This window comes from Tursiops truncatus, chromosome 11 (genome assembly GCF_011762595.2).
Source record: "Tursiops truncatus isolate mTurTru1 chromosome 11, mTurTru1.mat.Y, whole genome shotgun sequence".
NCBI classification, from domain to species: domain Eukaryota; kingdom Metazoa; phylum Chordata; class Mammalia; order Artiodactyla; family Delphinidae; genus Tursiops; species Tursiops truncatus.
In genome coordinates this window covers 31,096,465-31,113,752 of record NC_047044.1, presented here as the reverse complement: position 1 = coordinate 31,113,752, position 17,288 = coordinate 31,096,465, and the positions used below count along the sequence as shown (strand labels likewise).

Below are 17,288 nucleotides of genomic sequence, written 5' to 3'. Positions count from 1 at the left end.
ATAGAAGTTCAGCCGTATTTATTTACTATTTACCATACAGTTTCTCAATAAGAAGCATTTCTCACCTTATTTATTAGCTCATTAAGAAAAATATGGTTTGATTTTTATCCTGCATACATAAAGATTGCTTCTCCCACTTACTTCAGATGATGAAAAAAGATGTCTCCTGGCTGGATGAAGGTGATGAATCTCTCGTTTATGTTTTATAGTTATAGCTTTATGATTAGAGAAAGAAAAAGAAGTAGGGAAATACACAAAACACTAGATCTTGAAGAGCTCAAAGGGAAAACAACAGAACACTTCAAAGCCAGGAATAGAAAAATTTTAGAGCAAAATGCTAAAACAGATTATAAGGAATTTAGAAACTAATATGAATATTTAGAAATTAAACAGTACTTTTCTTGTGATGGTAAGGAAAGTTATATTTAACAGGTTTTCATTCTCTCTTTTTATTCTTCCTCTACTCTGTGATCTACATGACTACACATACCCACAGCTTGCAAAAATCTTTTATGAATAGTTCTGTCAAAATAGGTTACTTCAAGTTGAACAAAATAAAAATCTTAAATTTGAATGCACAGTAAGAAATCATTTCCAGAATTGTGTTCTGTGGAACAACACTACCACTAAAAACCCAGGAGAAAAAGGCCTCTGTGGTCAAAGTTTGGGGAATGCTATATATATTTCTCTTCTGCAGATTTACAATGGGCTTTTTCATATTAAGGTTCTGATAAATCCTGTAGTAAAGACGTTGTATAGCCTAATATTTTTCAAATTTATTTAAACAGGAAGGCTGTTTAAAATCTAGCATCTTGTGGAACAAATGTTTAAGAGAAAAAATGTTTGGGGAAATGCTACTGTAGATCCATAGTATTTACTTTGGTTACAGCTCCAAGGTAAATTTTGAGTATTATCAAATTCATAAAACCCAGAAATTAAGAAACTAAGAAACAGATGTTTGGGGATTAGCTAGGCTAGCAAGGTAACTTGCTTATCAAAACCAACATCACAGCCCATGAGATATAAATTTATGCTAGATGCTTTCATTACAAGATCTTTGTTTCTCCAGATGTTTATGTCTCAGAAGAGCCATATGGTAGTAATGCCTTTTTTTTTTTTTTTAATTTTTAAAACAAGCTCTGGCCAATTTTATTAAAGAAAAATTGTGCACGATTTACTTTTCACCAGTCTGTTCTCGCATGCCTCTAATAATATCAGAATCACCTGGATCAATGATAGCCAGTGTGCATACTCTGTAGTATTTTCAACACACTGTGCCCAATTCAATATTATTGCCACTGTAGTGACGGACACCAGTTTTGGCCAACATGGCATAATACTCTATTTCAGATTTCCTCAAGGCTGGCCAGTTGTTGGCAAGGATGACCTGTTTCGCTTTGCCGTGTCCGATCATTTTCAGAGTCTGCTTGTACCCCAGCACGTACTTTCCACTTTTCGTAACCAGTTAGAGCCCAGAGTTGATCGACTCCAGTGACTTCTCCATCTTCTTTGTGGCCACCATCTTCCTGCCTTAGTTGTGGGATGCCCCCAACCAAGAGCAGCCACCAAGATGGCCGGAGAGTGAGAAAGGGGTAGTAATGTCTTTATTCTCATTATAGTTGAATAAATCATGGAAATTTTGTGATCACTGATAAGTAGTTGGAACTGCAAATAATAAGTCTATGATAGCCAAGGATTAGAGATGCAGCATAGTCACTTAATAACTGTGTGACGTAGCTGTTTACCATCTCTGTCGCTAAGTTTTCACATCCATGAGTTGGGGTAATAGTAGTTCCTACCATGTAGAGTTTTATAAAAATTAAATGAGTTAGTACTTGTTAAAGTTCTTAGAACAGTAGTTTGATAAGTGCTATTTAAGGATTGCAAAATGAAACATAAAATACTTTCTTCATCAGTCTTAGCCTGAACATGGATGTCACAGATATGGATTTGTAAACTGTGGGCAGCAGTTTTGTGTCCCCATGAGTGGTAGGAAAATGGAAAGGAAGAGAAAGAGAAACAGGAAGGCTACCCAGTGCATCAAATGCATCAACTGCTCCACTTCCACACATTTGAGAAAATTTTTATTTTTTTGTCATTTGTGGGGTTTGGTTTGTTTGTTTAAATGTGGTCTTAAGACCAGCATCAGAAACTAAAGTTTAACAGACACTTCCAGTGGTTCTCAAACATACTGGAGTTTAAGAACCTCTACAAAAAAAACAACATAAAGAGTTCAGGTAAATAACGTATTGGTTGACATTCAGGAGCAGAAAGAGGAAAAAATACTATGTGTTGGCATCTCCACATGGTCCCCACGAGCCGCCTGTGTCCCTGATGGTTTTACACTTGTGATTTTAAGAGGTTATGGTCTTTTAATAAACTGATCTTTTCTTAAATTAAAAAAAAAGAACCTCTACCAGACACAGTTCAAAGTCTATAACTGTGCAGGGCTTCTTATGGTTGGCCTCGTCTAGTCTGCTCAGGTTCACACCGTCAGTTTGCCCAAGTAACACAAATCTGAAAACCGATGGCTTAACTAAAACTACTTAAGGCATTTCCCCTCTGATGGTGGGAGAGAAGTCTGTGATAGACTGTGTAGGGTCCACAGAGCTGTTCTCTCCTATCTCGGGGCTGCAGGCTCCTTGCATCTTTCTGCTCAACCATCCTCAGCGCTTGCTTGTTACCTTGTGGTGATGTGGCCTTGTCCTTCCTCTGGGCATCATGTTTACATTCCAGGCAGGGAGAACAGGAAGGGAAAAGGGCAAAAGGCCCATCCCAGCTGAGCCTGCTCTGCTTTTAAGGAGTTTGCCTGGAGCCTCGTTTGACAAGGAACACTTTTAACTCACTGACCAGGCCTGGGCTGCACTGCTGTTCTTCACCCTCATTTGCAAGGAAGGCTAGGGAATGTCGTGTTTTCACTGGGCACATTTTTATGCCCAACAAAACTGCAGTAGGCTCTTTGACATACTCAACATTCCAAGCTTAAAAAAATGATGTTTTCTCAGCCTCCATGCCTCTGTGTATACAATTCACTTGAACAAGACTGCCCTTCCTCACTTAAATATTTTATGACCTTCTCTTCCTTCAACATCAATGCACGTTATCCATCCCTCTGTGAAGGATTCCAATCTCACCCCCAACACCCACCCCGTGTCATATTCATAATCCTTTATTATGGCACTATCATGTACACTAAGTCAGTAGACTGGCATCACTTTGAAGGCCAAGATATATGGCTTATGCCCGGAGGCCAACTACAGCAGTTAACTCACAGTAACTGCTTTAATAACGTTTTCTGAATGAATGAATGAACAAATGAACATATGAAAATTTGAATGAACAACTGAACTTACGAATGAATAGCGGAGCATTGCTGTTTTGGGGTAATGACTTCTATTAGACTCTGCTATTCATTTGTACTCATTCAGGGAAATACTTGCTATATATTTGGGAAGATATTATATTATGAAATTAAATGAAAGTAAGGAGGAGTATAGCAAAAACAATAAATACGTGAGCTCCTCTAATAGAGAACCTATGTTTATTACCTTTCGTCTCTATTGCTTCACCCCATGAAGGGTTTGATTCATAGTAGGTTTTTAATAAATGCTGAATGAATGAGCATTGAATTAAAAGGAAAAGAGAGAATAATGAAAGAATTAGCAGGCTGCTTTCATTTCTTAAAATTCCAGCAGTATCTTTTTTTTTTTTTACATCTTTATTGGAGTATAATTGCTTTACAATGGTGTGTTAGTTTCTGCTTTATAACAAAGTGAATCAGTTATACATATACCTATGTTCCCATATATCTTCCCTCTTGTGTCTCCCTCCCTCCCACCCTTGCTATCCCACCCCTCTAGGTGGTCACAAAGCACCGAGCTATCTCCCTATGCTATGAGGCTGCTTCCTACTAGCTATCTATTTTACGTTTGGTAGTGTATATATGTCCATACCACTCTCTCGCTTTGTCACAGCTTACCCTTCCCCCTTCACATATCCTCAAGTCCATTCTCTAGTAGGTCTGTGTCTTCTTTCCCATCTTGCCCCTAGGTTCTTCATGACTTTTTTTTTCTTATATTCCATATATATGTGTTAGCATACGGTATTTGTCTTTCTCTTTCTGACTTACTTCACTCTGTATGACAGACTCTAGGTCCATCCACCTCATTACAAATAGCTCAATTTCGTTTCTTTTTATGGCTGAGTAATATTCCATTGTATATATGTGCCACATCTTCTTTATCCATTCATCCGATGTTGGACACTTAGGTTGTTTCCATCCCCTGGCTATTGTAAATAGAGCTGCAATGAACATTTTGGTACATGACCCTTTTTGAATTATGGTTTTCTCAGGGTATATGCCCAGTAGTGGGATTGCTGGGTCATATGGTAGTTCTATTTTTAAGGAACCTCCATACTGTTCTCCATAGTGGCTGTACCAATTCACATTCCCACCAGCAGTGCAAGAGTGGTCCTTTTTCTCCACACCCTCTCCAGCATTTATTGTTTCGAGATTTTTTGATGATGGCCATTCTGACTGGTGTGAGATGATATCTCATTGTAGTTTTGATTTGCATTTCTCTAATGATTAATGATGTTGAGCATTCTTTCATGTATTTGTTGGCAGTCTATATATCTTCTTTGGAGAAATGTCTATTTAGGTCTTCTGCCCATTTTTGGATTGGGGTGTTTGTTTTTCTGTTATTGAGCTGGATGAGCTGCTTGTAAATTTTGGAGATTAATCCTTTGTCAGTTGCTTCATTTGCAAGTATTTTCTCCCATTCTGAGGGTTGTCTTTTGGTTTTGTTTATGGTTTCCTTTGCTGTGCAAAAGCTTTGAAGTTTCATTAGGTCCCATTTGTTTATTTTTGTTTTTATTTCCATTTCTCTAGGAGGTGGGTCAAAAAGGATCTTGCTGTGATTTATGTCATAGAGTGTTCTGCCTATGTTTTCCTCTAAGAGTTTGATAGTTTCTGGCCTTACATTTAGGTCTTTAATCCATTTTGAGCTTATTTTTGTGTATGGTGTTAGGGAGTGATCTAATCTCATACTTTTACATGTAGCTGTCCAGTTTTCCCAGCACCACTTATTGAAGAGGCTGTCCTTTCCCCACTGTACATTCCTGCCTCCTTTATCAAAGATAAGGTGACCATATGTGCGTGGGTTTATCTCTGGGCTTTCTATCCTGTTTCATTGATCTATATTCTGTTTTTGTGCCAGTACCATACTGTCTTGATTACTGTAGCTTTGTAGTATAGCTGAAGTCAGGGAGCCTGATTCCTCCAGCTCCGTTTTTCGTTCTCAAGATTGCTTTGGCTATTCAGGGTCTTTTGTGTTTCCATACAAATTGTGAAATTTTTTGTTCTAGTTCTGTGAAAAATGCCAGTGGTAGTTTGATAGGTATTGCAGATCTGTAGATTGCTTTCCAGCAGTATATTATTAACATCATTGTTCTGAGCAAAAAATTTTAGGGTACAATAGATAAGTAATAGTAACAACAATTATTGCTCAAAATAATGATATATAGGAAGCTGGTATTTTTAACTTCTTTTAAGATATGTAGGGTAACTGCATCGAACATTGAAGCTTAAACTTTGCATTTTTATAACCACACATATGACATAACTTTGTAGCTACACACTATTAGGATTTAATTATGAAAACCAGTGCCTTCACACAGAAGTACATTTGGGAAGAATTTTTTCTGTCATTTAGGAAAAAGAAGTATTCTATCTAATTCATGCATAATAAATCCAGATATTTAATTTTCAAATATTAAAGTGGTGGGTCTTAATTTGCTCTGCAAAATCTGGTTTACAGCAGGAGAAGACTGAGACTTAGCCTCTTTGTAAGATAATACTGATGAGAGGCTGGCTTTATGTGTAAGGAGGATGTGCTCTCTTTCAATATGCCAAGGACCAAAACCTGGGGACTCCAGTTCTTAGAGTGCCCAGTCCACTGTTAAAATTGGGAAGAAGAAGGGTAGCTAGAGAAAAAAAGCTTACCCCTTTTTCATGTCCAGGGACTGGGAAAAAGAAAATGGAAATCAGAAGTAGGATATCAAGGTTAACAGATATTTGGTCCTGTCTAAAGTGTCCATAAGACATTTGGCCCATACCAAAAGGTCTTTAATATTTGGTCCTGTCCAGAATCATTTGGCACAGACCAAATATGCTCATGGACATTTTGGATAGGACCAAACTTCAAGGACCCTTTGGCATGAACCACATGTCTTACGGATGTTTTGGACAGGACCAGATTTTAAGGACATTTTTGTGTGGACCAAATGTCTTATGACAGTTTTAGATAAGATAAAACATCCGTCAAGGGGATATCAAGTTTTGCTCTCTTCCTGAATAGGACTCAAAGAGTAAGGCATGTTCTAGAAGTTGAGAGAAAGAGCAAGGCAAGGTGCTTTTCCCTATCCCCCTACTTTCAAACTTTGGGAAGGAGCCATGTTGGTGTTGGCCTCATAGTAACCTGGAAAGGTGGCTCCTGCTTCCCTGAAGTTTAGAGTTTCTGAGCCACCCTCAGTTCCGTGTATCACAGACACTGATTCAAGAACCACTGTGACTGGGCAACAGAGGCTGGGGGTAAACAGCTAGGCCAGCAAGCCAAAGGGAGGATCCAGCAGAGACTCTGCTGCTAGCTCTAGGTTTACATAAGGCACTCAAATTGAAAGGTAGAATAATATAAAAGCACGGGGAACAATGCCAGATTTGAATTTCACCAGGAATAATCTCCATCAGCAAATTTTTATATATGAATCTATTATGCATAGGAAAGCAAACGATTTGTCTTTCTGAGAATGATTTGGCTGAATTGGGCATAGACACTGAAGACATGGAACACTAATACTGCCATGTGTTGGAATTTATTTTATTAAAGAGAGTATGCCAGTACTTCAGATTTTATCAGGTAGATAAATATGAAATAATAAACAGGTGCTTTGCTTTTTTATCTTGCTTTGCTTTCTAGAAGTGGCCAAAGGGAGAGCAGGCAGGAGGGGAACTAGAAGCGATTTTGATGGGAAAGACACATTTCTCATCATATATTTGAAAACACACTTTATGTGAATGACATATGACACCCTATTCTGTATCATCAAGGAATTAACAATTGAGCTAAAGAAATTTGTTTAGGAACATAAACCTATGATCGTAGTAGCAAAAGGGAGTGCTATTGCAAAAACTTATTGGTTGATCAAGGATTTAGATGCAAGGTTATTAAGCAGTTTGGAGGAGAGTTCAGTATCAGAGAAGGCTCTAAGAAAGGAAGCAGGATTGATTCTTTTCTTAAAGATTATACAGCAACTTGATTAGAAGAAAAACATAGAAAGGCATGGTGAGTAGATGTGAACATTCTAGGGCTGTCCAAGTAGCATTTGCAGAAGCATAAAAAAAGAAAAAGTATCCTTTTCGGATACTTCTGGGGACTCCATGGCTGTGCTTAGGACATAACAGGAGGTAGATAGATGCAGATCAAACTGTCATAAAAAGCTAAAAAGAGTAGTTTATTCTTTGGGAGAGAAACACTGCAGATTCACTGTAGGTTCTTGAGCAAGATGTTGGTGCCAGAAATGGAGTTCTGGGTATATTTATCACAAGGGAGAGATTAGCAAGAAAGTGAGGAGGGTGCTATCGAACTCAGTGTATGGATGGGGGCAGAAGCAATGAAAAATGAAGAGAATTAAAGAATTGTCAGAATTTAATGACAGAAATATTAAATAGGGTGACTGTTAACCCTGGTTTCCCAGGAACAACCAGTTTATATCTGTTGTGTCCATGTAGTTATTGATAGCACTCCTTTCACTTAGAAAATCAATTATAGTGTCATTTTATATATGGGAGAAGAGCCCAGGCAGCTGTGATGATGAAACTGCCTTGCAGCACCTCTGACAAGTACAGGGAAAATGGGCATCCAGAATGGAGAAGAATTTCATTTTTGACCGGATTAGAGGAAGGAGTAGCAGGATTTCAATGTATAAATGCCCAGTAGACAGTTAAGATAAAAGACAAACTGAGACGTGCATTCCAGAAATTGATTTCATAGTTACCTGCAGACTTCTTTAGAAAAAGCCAGTTTGTACAAAGCTCTACATTTTGATTCTGTATATGAGAAGATGGACTGAACAGGGAATTAAAGACATCTAGCACAATCTACCAGAAGTCCATACACCACCAAAGGTCAAAAGTGAAAGACTATCATTCAGTGGAAATTTTCAATAAGAGTTTGACTGAAGGAGTCCCATGCTTTCCTCAATTTAACATTCCATCTTACTTCCCACTATTCCTCTTCATAAGTATCTGAATCTAGATGATTGTATCCAGACTAATTTGTCACTACCTGATATTAATACTGGATTCCCCTCTCCTCTTTGCCCTGGGTGTCTGTTACACCACACTCGCCCCCATTTTTTCCACCTCTCCCTTCCTAAGAGCCTTTCCTTAGCTTCTCCACATGCCCATTTCCTACCAGCGCTTTAATGCTCGTTAATTTCAAACTTCCCTGTGAAGTTTTCTTGGCAACACCAAGACTTCACTCAGTAGTATGACCTCATAGCACTTAATATATTTAATGCTAATTGGATTCCTATTTTAATCACATATTTGCATCATGATATCCATTTTTCTATGGTGTTATATGATCTATAACTATTCAACCATTCTATTATTTAACTTTCTATACATATCTAATTTTCTCAAGGATATATGCCTTTTGAAAGTGGGGTTGCCGTCCTTCTCTTGATTTGGTGCTAGTCTGTATTTCTCAAAAACAAAGCAAAACAAACAAAGCATTTTAATGCTTTTTATACTAATGAATGAATTCAAATCTTAACACTATTGCTAATGCATTTTCCGAATATTATTTCAACCTTTACTACAAATTATGTCAATTATATCCCTTACCAAACTTACTAGAATCATCATAATCTTGAGAGATTCTGGTAATTTGAAGGCATTTGACACAAAACATGAGTTCTTTCACTTGTTTTAAAGACATTTTTTACTGGACATATAATAATAGTATCATTTACATTTAAAAATCATATTTATTTAACCTGCTACTTCATGTCATATAATACAGTATAGTGAAGTAAACAGAATATGTTCTGTTTATTTTCAGAAAACAATCCAAATTTAGAGCTGTATATTTCACCAAATTAACAAGGATACAAACTGATTCACATTTCCAAGGTGGCAATGGCACTGAGTTCAGGGTGTGATTTTCTTTCCTATTCCTTGTGAATGTATTGATGAGCTTTAATTATTTAATCATTGAACAAACCTGAGATTTTTGTTGCTCTCCCCTGTCTACCACTGCTACAAGTGCATTTACAACTAGCAATCTCATAAATTGTTAAATAGAATGGCACCCCTTTGTGATAACACAGGAGGTGTGAAAAAGGACAGCTTCCAGTTTTACAGAGAAACTCTGAAGGGTTATAATGAATCGAGGGTCAGAATTTGCACCATGATATATATAAAACAAACTATGGAGAGAGTTATTATATTAAGATTTCATTGAATTTTCAAAGGTACCTCACAAATTCTGAATGTAGGTATTTCTTGCATTATCTGTTTAATACAAGCTTTAGAACATAGACTGTGTCCCTGGATACAGCCAGTGTAGGTTGATCAAGAAGTTAACCTTCATGGCCTTCATCAACAACAACTTCCATGAGAGTAGGTGTAATTTACTGAACATCCATCCATCTTGACCTCCAGAAACATGAGTAATGTTCTTATATTTTTAATTTGCCCTTAGTCTGTATGTTAAAGAGCCTGTGTAAGTACGTGGAAATTAAATGAGTAGAAATGTATGCCTGAAATTCAAATAGTGGCATGGGAAAATATTTTTACTATACTAAATACATCTCTGATGTCTTCAGGGGAAATTGAATAGTATTTTATTGACTAAGATCAAACAATCTCTAATTACCACCCAGAGGCACAAAGTGAAATTGCAGCAAGTACAGGCAGCATTCGGTTGCATCACATAGGCAAGCACTATTCTAGTATGTGCCCAGGCATATCCTTGGGAGCTCACACAAGGTTTACCAGAAAGTCCATCCCAACAGGCATTATATAGGAAGGTCTTTGTTGCCCTTCTCTGCCATGTCCGAGTTTGTTTCTTTTTACATTTGAGGTCCTCAACAAATTTCAATTAACTGGAAGGCAGAAACTAGGCTGTTCTGGTTAACTGAAGTACACAGTTGTTGTTTTTTTTTCCAACTTATATAAAGTATTTATATAACCTGTCAATCCATTATCTATACTAGTAACTGCAATATCCTGAATACACATGAGTCTTTTTGGCATGATTCTTATGGTCTGCATGTTTTATTCTCCTGTATGTAAATCTTCAAGATGTCCCTATTTCCTGCTGGATAAAATGCACAAGTCCTACCCTGAGACAGAAGGAACTTCCTCCAGCGTCTGCCTCCAGCCTGCATTTCCTGAGATGCTCCACCTCAGGCCCTAAACTCTAGCCTTATAAAATTAGCTTCAATTCCTGAGTGTGCCGTGTCTTTCACAATCTTGTGGCTTTGTCCATGGAGTCAGAGTGATTTTTTTTTTTTTAAGAAGATTTTGGGGGTAGGAGTTTATTAATTAATTTATTTATTTTTGCTGTGTTGGGTCTTCGTTTCTGTGCGAGGGCTTTCTCTAGTTGTGGCAAGTGGGGGCCACTCTTCATCGTGGTGCGCGGGCCTCTCACTGTTGTGGCCTCTCTCGTTGCGGAGCACAGGCTCCAGATGCGCAGGCTCAGTAGTTGTGGCTCACGGGCCTAGTTGCTCCGCGGCATGTGGGATCCTCCCAGACCAGGGCTCGAACCCGTGTCCCCTGCATTAGCAGGCAGATTCTCAACCACTGCGCCACCAGGGAAGCCCCAGAGTGATTTTTAAGATTACAAATTCAGGGCTTCCCTGGTGGCCCAGTGGTTGAGAGTCCGCCTGCCAGTGCAGGGGACATGGGTTCGTGCCCCGGTCTGGGAAGATCCCACATGCCGCGGAGCGGCTGGACCCATGAGCCATGGCCGATGAGCCTGCGCGTCCTGAGCCTGTGCTCCGCAACGGGAGAGGCCACAACAGTGAGAAGCCCGCGTACCACAAAAAAAAAAAAAAAAGATTACAAATTCGATCATTTCCTTTCTCTCTTTTTAAATCCTTCAATGGCTTCATTGACTGTTGCTCATGGGTATATTCCTTAACCAACCCCCTCCTCCACCACCCCTCTCGAAAGCCATCAGGTCACTCCTGTCCCTATTGTTTATGTCCAGACCCTGCTCATCTTTATGCGCAGCTGATTACTGCCTCAGGGCCACTAGACTGTGGTATAGTCTCTTAATGCCCTTCCTACTCCATAATCCACTTAGGGTAGTTCATTCTCCTATAAGCCTCCAGGCTTTAACTTCAGTGTCACTTCCTCAGGAAGTAGCCCTGCTTCTCTTTTATCCTCTCTATGCCCAAATTAAATCTCCTTAACAAAGATTTTTATTGTACTTTTAAAAGACAAATCACCTGTAGTTAACCCTTAGAATTCCCCGTGGGATAAAGATGCACACAGGCAGAGACCTTATTGTCTTGCTCACTCTTGTATTCTAGTATATGCAGCATATGTCCTGGCCCACAGTGGCTTTTACATGAGCATTTGATGATTGATCTATGTTGTTTCTGTTGTCTAGAATTCCACCCTCTGGTGAAATGCTCTTCCTTTTTCAAGACACAGCTCAAATGTTAACCTCTTTTGAGTAACTACCCTGGATTCCTCTCTTAGAATTTGGATTTACTTTTTTCCCCCAGAAGCACATTGTACCAGTAATCATGGGCTGGTCTGGGCTTCTCATGTGGCGTGGAGGTTGTCTGTGCTCATAGGCATGAGCAGAAGAAGACAGGCTCTTCTTCAACATGTCTGTCTTTGAGGACCATGACTGTGACTCATTGTTTTCACATTGCCAGAACCTAGCGTGGCGCCTACATAAAGTGAGTGCTCAAAAACTATTTTTATTAAATAAGTAATATTATTGAGTTTCTCAGTCATTGCATTGATATATTTTTCTCTGAGAAAATAGAGTGGAGGAAGTGAATCAAACAAGGATATTAGCTGTCCTGGAGTTAGTCTGAGCTTTATCACTAATTTATCAATGAAAAAAATAGTTAACCTCTCTGATATTTTATAAAATAAGGGAGATGTCAGTGATGATTTCTAATGTCTCTTCTAGCTATTAAAAAAAACTTGTAACTAAAGAAGTAGATGTAGGAGCTATAGAATGCATATAAGAATAATTTTAAATATATGATGGACATCTGCTTTTGTGACTAAATTTTTAATAACATTTTGTTCACTTCTAAATATGCCTTTATCTTAAAGAAGAATTTGGAAAAAAAGCATTTATTACTTGAAATGCAAGGACCCATTGAAAAGAACAAGTCAGGTGGCAAAATTCCCTCCATCTAGTACAATGAGTATATATTGAGGTCCTGGACTAAATGCTGGAGCAAATAAGAATAAGATGGAGCCTTACTCTTCAAAGCTGACCATCTCACAGGAGAAGCAGACGTTCAAACAATTAAATACAGAATAATAGTTAACACTTGAGCAATTACTGTGTGCCAGGCTCTGTTCTAAGCAGTTTACAATTATCTCACTTATTCTTCGCAACTTGTGTAGGAAGGTGGTATTATTATTCTTATTTTGGAGTTGAGAAAACTGAGAGGCCAAGTGACCATCTGTGGTTCAACAACTAGTGAGAAGTGGCAGGGCTGAGGTTTGAATCCAAGAAGTTTGGTTCCAAAGTTCATGTGCTTTAATAGCATATTCTAAAACCCTACCTTTTCATACACAAAATAACAGATACATGCAAAAGATCATGAAATATGACAGAGAAGATCATGAAATATTACAGAGAAGAAGTAATTAATTTTGTTGAGAAAGTAGTGGTTAGGGAAGGCTTAAGGAGGCAACACCTGAAGCTGAAGATGGTACAAAGCATGGAGTTCTGATGAGAAACATGCTCTCTCTCCCACCACGTACCAGCTACATAGTGGTGGTCCAGTTACTTAATCTCTCTGAGCCTGGGTTCTCATCTTCAAAACCAAGACAATAAGACCCACATCATAGGTTTATTATGAAGATTAAATCAGATATTACATACTAATATATTTTTCCCAAATGGCTGCTACTATTTTCTTGGTCTCACATGTACTTCCAGAACCTGCAGTGCAGAGGTAGAGTCTACCTCCCTCTCCTTGAACCTGGACCGGCCTTTATGACTTCTTTAGGCAATGGAATATGGTGGAAGCGATGCTATGTGACTTTTGAGGCACGTCATAGAAAGTAACACAGCTTCTACCTGATTCTTTCTTGGGATTATTGACCTTGAAACCCAGTCATGAGCTCTGAGGATGCCCAGGCCACACAGAGACAGCCAATGAAGCAGAACTAAGGTTCTTGGTCCTCATTCCTGGCTAGCTCTAACTTCCCAGCATGCCAGTGAGTTATGTAAGTTATGAAGCAAGAAATAACTGGATAATACTTAAATCAGATAATATAAAGTACTTATTGTGGTATATGACTTATAATACATGTTTAATTAAAGGTGGCAATTAACTACTAATGTTATACAGTGGAGGTTAGAATGACAGACCTGGGAGTCGGACTGCCTGGGGTTAGAGCCTAGATCTGCCACTTTCTAGCTATGTAGTTTAGGGCAAGTTACTTAACTTCTCTATGCCTCGGTTTCTCATTTGTAAATGGAGGTGATAATTGTACCCACTTCATAGTGTTGTAGTCAGAATTAAATGAGTTGCAGTTCTCCCAATAAGCTATGATTTTCATCACAGCCAAGCCTTTGTAGTAGATGTTCCTCCACCTCCAACTCCTTTGTTTAGGTCTCAGTTAGCTAGACCATCCTCTAGGAAACCTTCCACCTTCCCAGTTTGGATGCCCCTCTTATGTGTTCCCATACACCCATGTGCAGACTCTGCTGACACGTGTATTGGGCACAGCTTTCTTCACTCAGAACTCCTCTGCAGGTACCTCTGTATGTGGTGAGGCCACAGCCTGTTCCTCTGTCACTGACACTGAAGCACAGATCTGTTTTAAACTCAAGTCTGCCAAATGGGAGAGAAGTCCTTTCTCCTTCCCCTGCTCCCACCTTTTTTCTCCCCATACACTGCCTTGAAGAAGACCTAAAGCAATGCTGCTTATGGTTCAGTGTGATACCAAGATCCTGAGAAACTGTCCTTTCAGATTTAACATTCATGTGTAGGGACTAGACAGGAGTCCATGGGGCTGCTCTGATAGGCAACTAGAAAGAGAAAGACCTGCTGTTTTCAGAGTTACCTCTCCTCTGTGACCATTGAAGCTCTGCTACTGCCCTAAACTTGTTCCCCAGTCTCTCTTTTTGCTCAGAATGAATTAATTCCCAGGGGGCTTCACAAATCCTTCACGTAAATAGATTTCTGAAGATCCCATTCTAAAATTTCAATGAAAATGACCAACCTGTTCTAAATCTCAGTAAGAGACATATCCCTAGGTGAAAGCTGGGCTCTCCATTGTATTAACAATTGAGAAAAATATCTCCCCTGCATACTCTGTGGCCTCCTGTGTGTGTGTGTCTGTGTATGTGTTTCTTTTAAGTGCAGGGATGATTTTTAATTCCTTATATTGTGGTAATATCTATTCTCGTTTCTCAGCCAAGTTAAATGCAGCCTCATGTGCAGAAGACAAGTAAGTTAGTAGCAAAAAAAAAAAAAAGAAAGAAAAGAGAAGTTGGCCCAAGAGCACACAAAGCCATCCCCAAGAGTGAATATACTGCCCAGAATGGTTCCTATAAAAATCAGAAGATTGTCCTCAAGCTAATAAAAGTTCAGAGTTAGTTACTGGAGCTTATATTCAGTATAACCCCTCCTGTTTAATCAAACATCTCATATTTTCTGGCATTTGAATGAAAATGATTCCTGGTTTTACTGCATTTTTTCAGTTCAGCTAAAAGTCATAAAAGTAGCACAAATTTGTGATATGAATATTAAATATCAGTTTAGTGCTCACCACAATCCACATTCATTCTCACCTGCCATGGCCATGACCCCATTCACATTCATTCATTTATTATTTATTGAGCAGCCATAGACAGTAAGTGAACAGATGAGCAAGACTGTGTTCCAATAAGGCTACATTTATAGCCATTGATATTTGAACTTGGTGTAATTCTCACATGTCACAAAATATTATTCTTTTCATTTTATTTGAGTTTCTAAAAACTATGTAAACCATTTTTAGCTCATAGGTCATCCGTTAACAGGCAGAGTGTTGGATTATGACTCATCAACTACAGTTTGCTCACCTCTGGTTTAGAGAATGTGGCATATGAGTTCCATTAAAGGATGAGTAGGAGTTTTCCAAACAGACAAAGGCATTCTAGGTTGGGGTAATAGCATTTGGCAAAGACATAAGTAGGTAAACAGGCATGAGTTTTTTGAAGAGCCATAAATAGTAGCCTTGGCACTTACAGTTGGAGGGGGTGGAAGTAAGGCAAACGAAAGGAAACTGAAGGATCCCATCACCATACTGGGTTTTTGGCCTTTACTAAGTAGAATGTGGGAAACCATTGTAGAATCTGTAACATAAGGAGTTTTAAATTTAGAAAGGTCACTCTAGCAGCAAGGCAGAAAGCCGATGAGAGTAGTCCAAGAGAGAAAGAAAAAAAATGAGAAAATTATTCGTAGTTCAGCAAAAGACACACCCTTAGTTTCATGAAATTGTTTTCTCTACACATGCCACGTCCTTGACTAACTCAGAACCGTTGCAGATGTTATTCCTTCTTTCTGGATTTTTTTACTTTTCTTTTATCACTTAACTCCTTTTCGTCCTTTAGATTTCAGTTTCAATGTCACTTCTGCAGAAAAACCTTCATTTACCCTTCAGATCAGGATATACAGCCCTGTGACAGACAATAGGATCTTGTACTTTGTTGTAGCAGTGATCGCACCCAGGATATCTACTCAATGTCTGCCTTCTGTGCTAGACTTCAAGCCACATGTCCACCACTGTACCCTGGTGCCTACTTCATAGTAGATGCTCAGTGAATATTTGCAGTGGCCATGAGGTTGAAAGAGAGGAGATTACAAAGCAGAACTGACAGGATTTTATGGCTGAATGGTTGACATGATGGGATAATATAAAGTTAAGGATAATTCCTAGATTGGGGTGACAGAATTCTTGGTGGGACAGTGATAGAGAATAGAGGATGCAAATCATATTTGAGGCGGCTTGGAAACGTTGATTTTTTGAAGTTCCTGTGGGACCCCTAAGGAGACACACCAGAAGACATTATGTCTGTTTTCTACTAGGCTAAGCTGATCATTTCACATCTGTACTAGTGATTGCAATAACCTGTGTCCTAGTTCCTGTTTCAAATTCTTCCTATCCAACATATGCTAAGATTTTGAGCTCTTTTCCAAAAACATCACTTCTATTGTGTTATCCCCTGCTTCAGAAGTCGGTGGAAGGCGAATTAAAAGTCATGTTTTCTCAACGCAGAATCCAAGCCCCCTTCAATTAACTTCCTTTCACTGTTTTGCCTTAATTTCTTGATTCCTCAACATAAATATTCCCTGATCAGACTGGTCATCTAATTTGCCTCTGTTTTTCACCATTCTCTTTTCTGTCTTGTCTTGTGCTGCTCCTCTATCTGGAATCCTCTTTTTGACCAACCTAAAGCTTATCTTCCTCTAAAGGCCAATTTAATTTCCATCTCTTCCTTGATGCCTCCTTGAGCAGATTAAATATACAATACTCCTTCCTGGATTTGCCTTAACTCACATGGACTGCTGCTCTGATAATAGTAATGCCTTCCATTTGGGGGAGCCTAGGTGGGCTAGCCCCTCATGTGATCTCCTGTCATCTGTGCAACACTTCAGAGGTAGTTATTATTCACTTTTCAAAATATGAAGACTCTGAAACTTAGATTAATATCTAAGAAATTTATTAATAATTCTAAGAAACCTAGTATTGTAACTCTACCAAAGACTCACAGTTGGCTGTGAGTGGCTCCAGGTCTGACTGTTTACAAAGCCCACACTGCTGCTTTACTCTGTTAGAGTAGAAGGAAAATTTTTGGACTTATGAAATGTGAGGGTCTCACTTTAAATTCTTCCCAGCTGAGTGACCATAAGGAAGTCACAGAGCCTTCAATGACCTCTGTCTAATCACCTGAAAAGTTAGAACACAGTCTGTTCAAAGGGAAAAAAGATAGTTATGTGACAATACTTTGAAAATTGAAAAG

The 17,288-nt window shown here is 38.8% G+C and overlaps 1 long non-coding RNA gene and 1 pseudogene across 1 annotated transcript in view; one reads left to right on the top strand and one right to left on the bottom strand.

Moving 5' to 3' along the window:
• Positions 1-17,288, top strand: part of LOC141275839 (uncharacterized) — a 166,320-nt gene that overhangs the window by 22,730 nt on the left and 126,302 nt on the right. The gene's annotated exons all lie outside the window — the stretch shown is intronic.
• On the bottom strand, positions 1,108-1,522 carry LOC101323403 (large ribosomal subunit protein eL30 pseudogene; annotated as a pseudogene).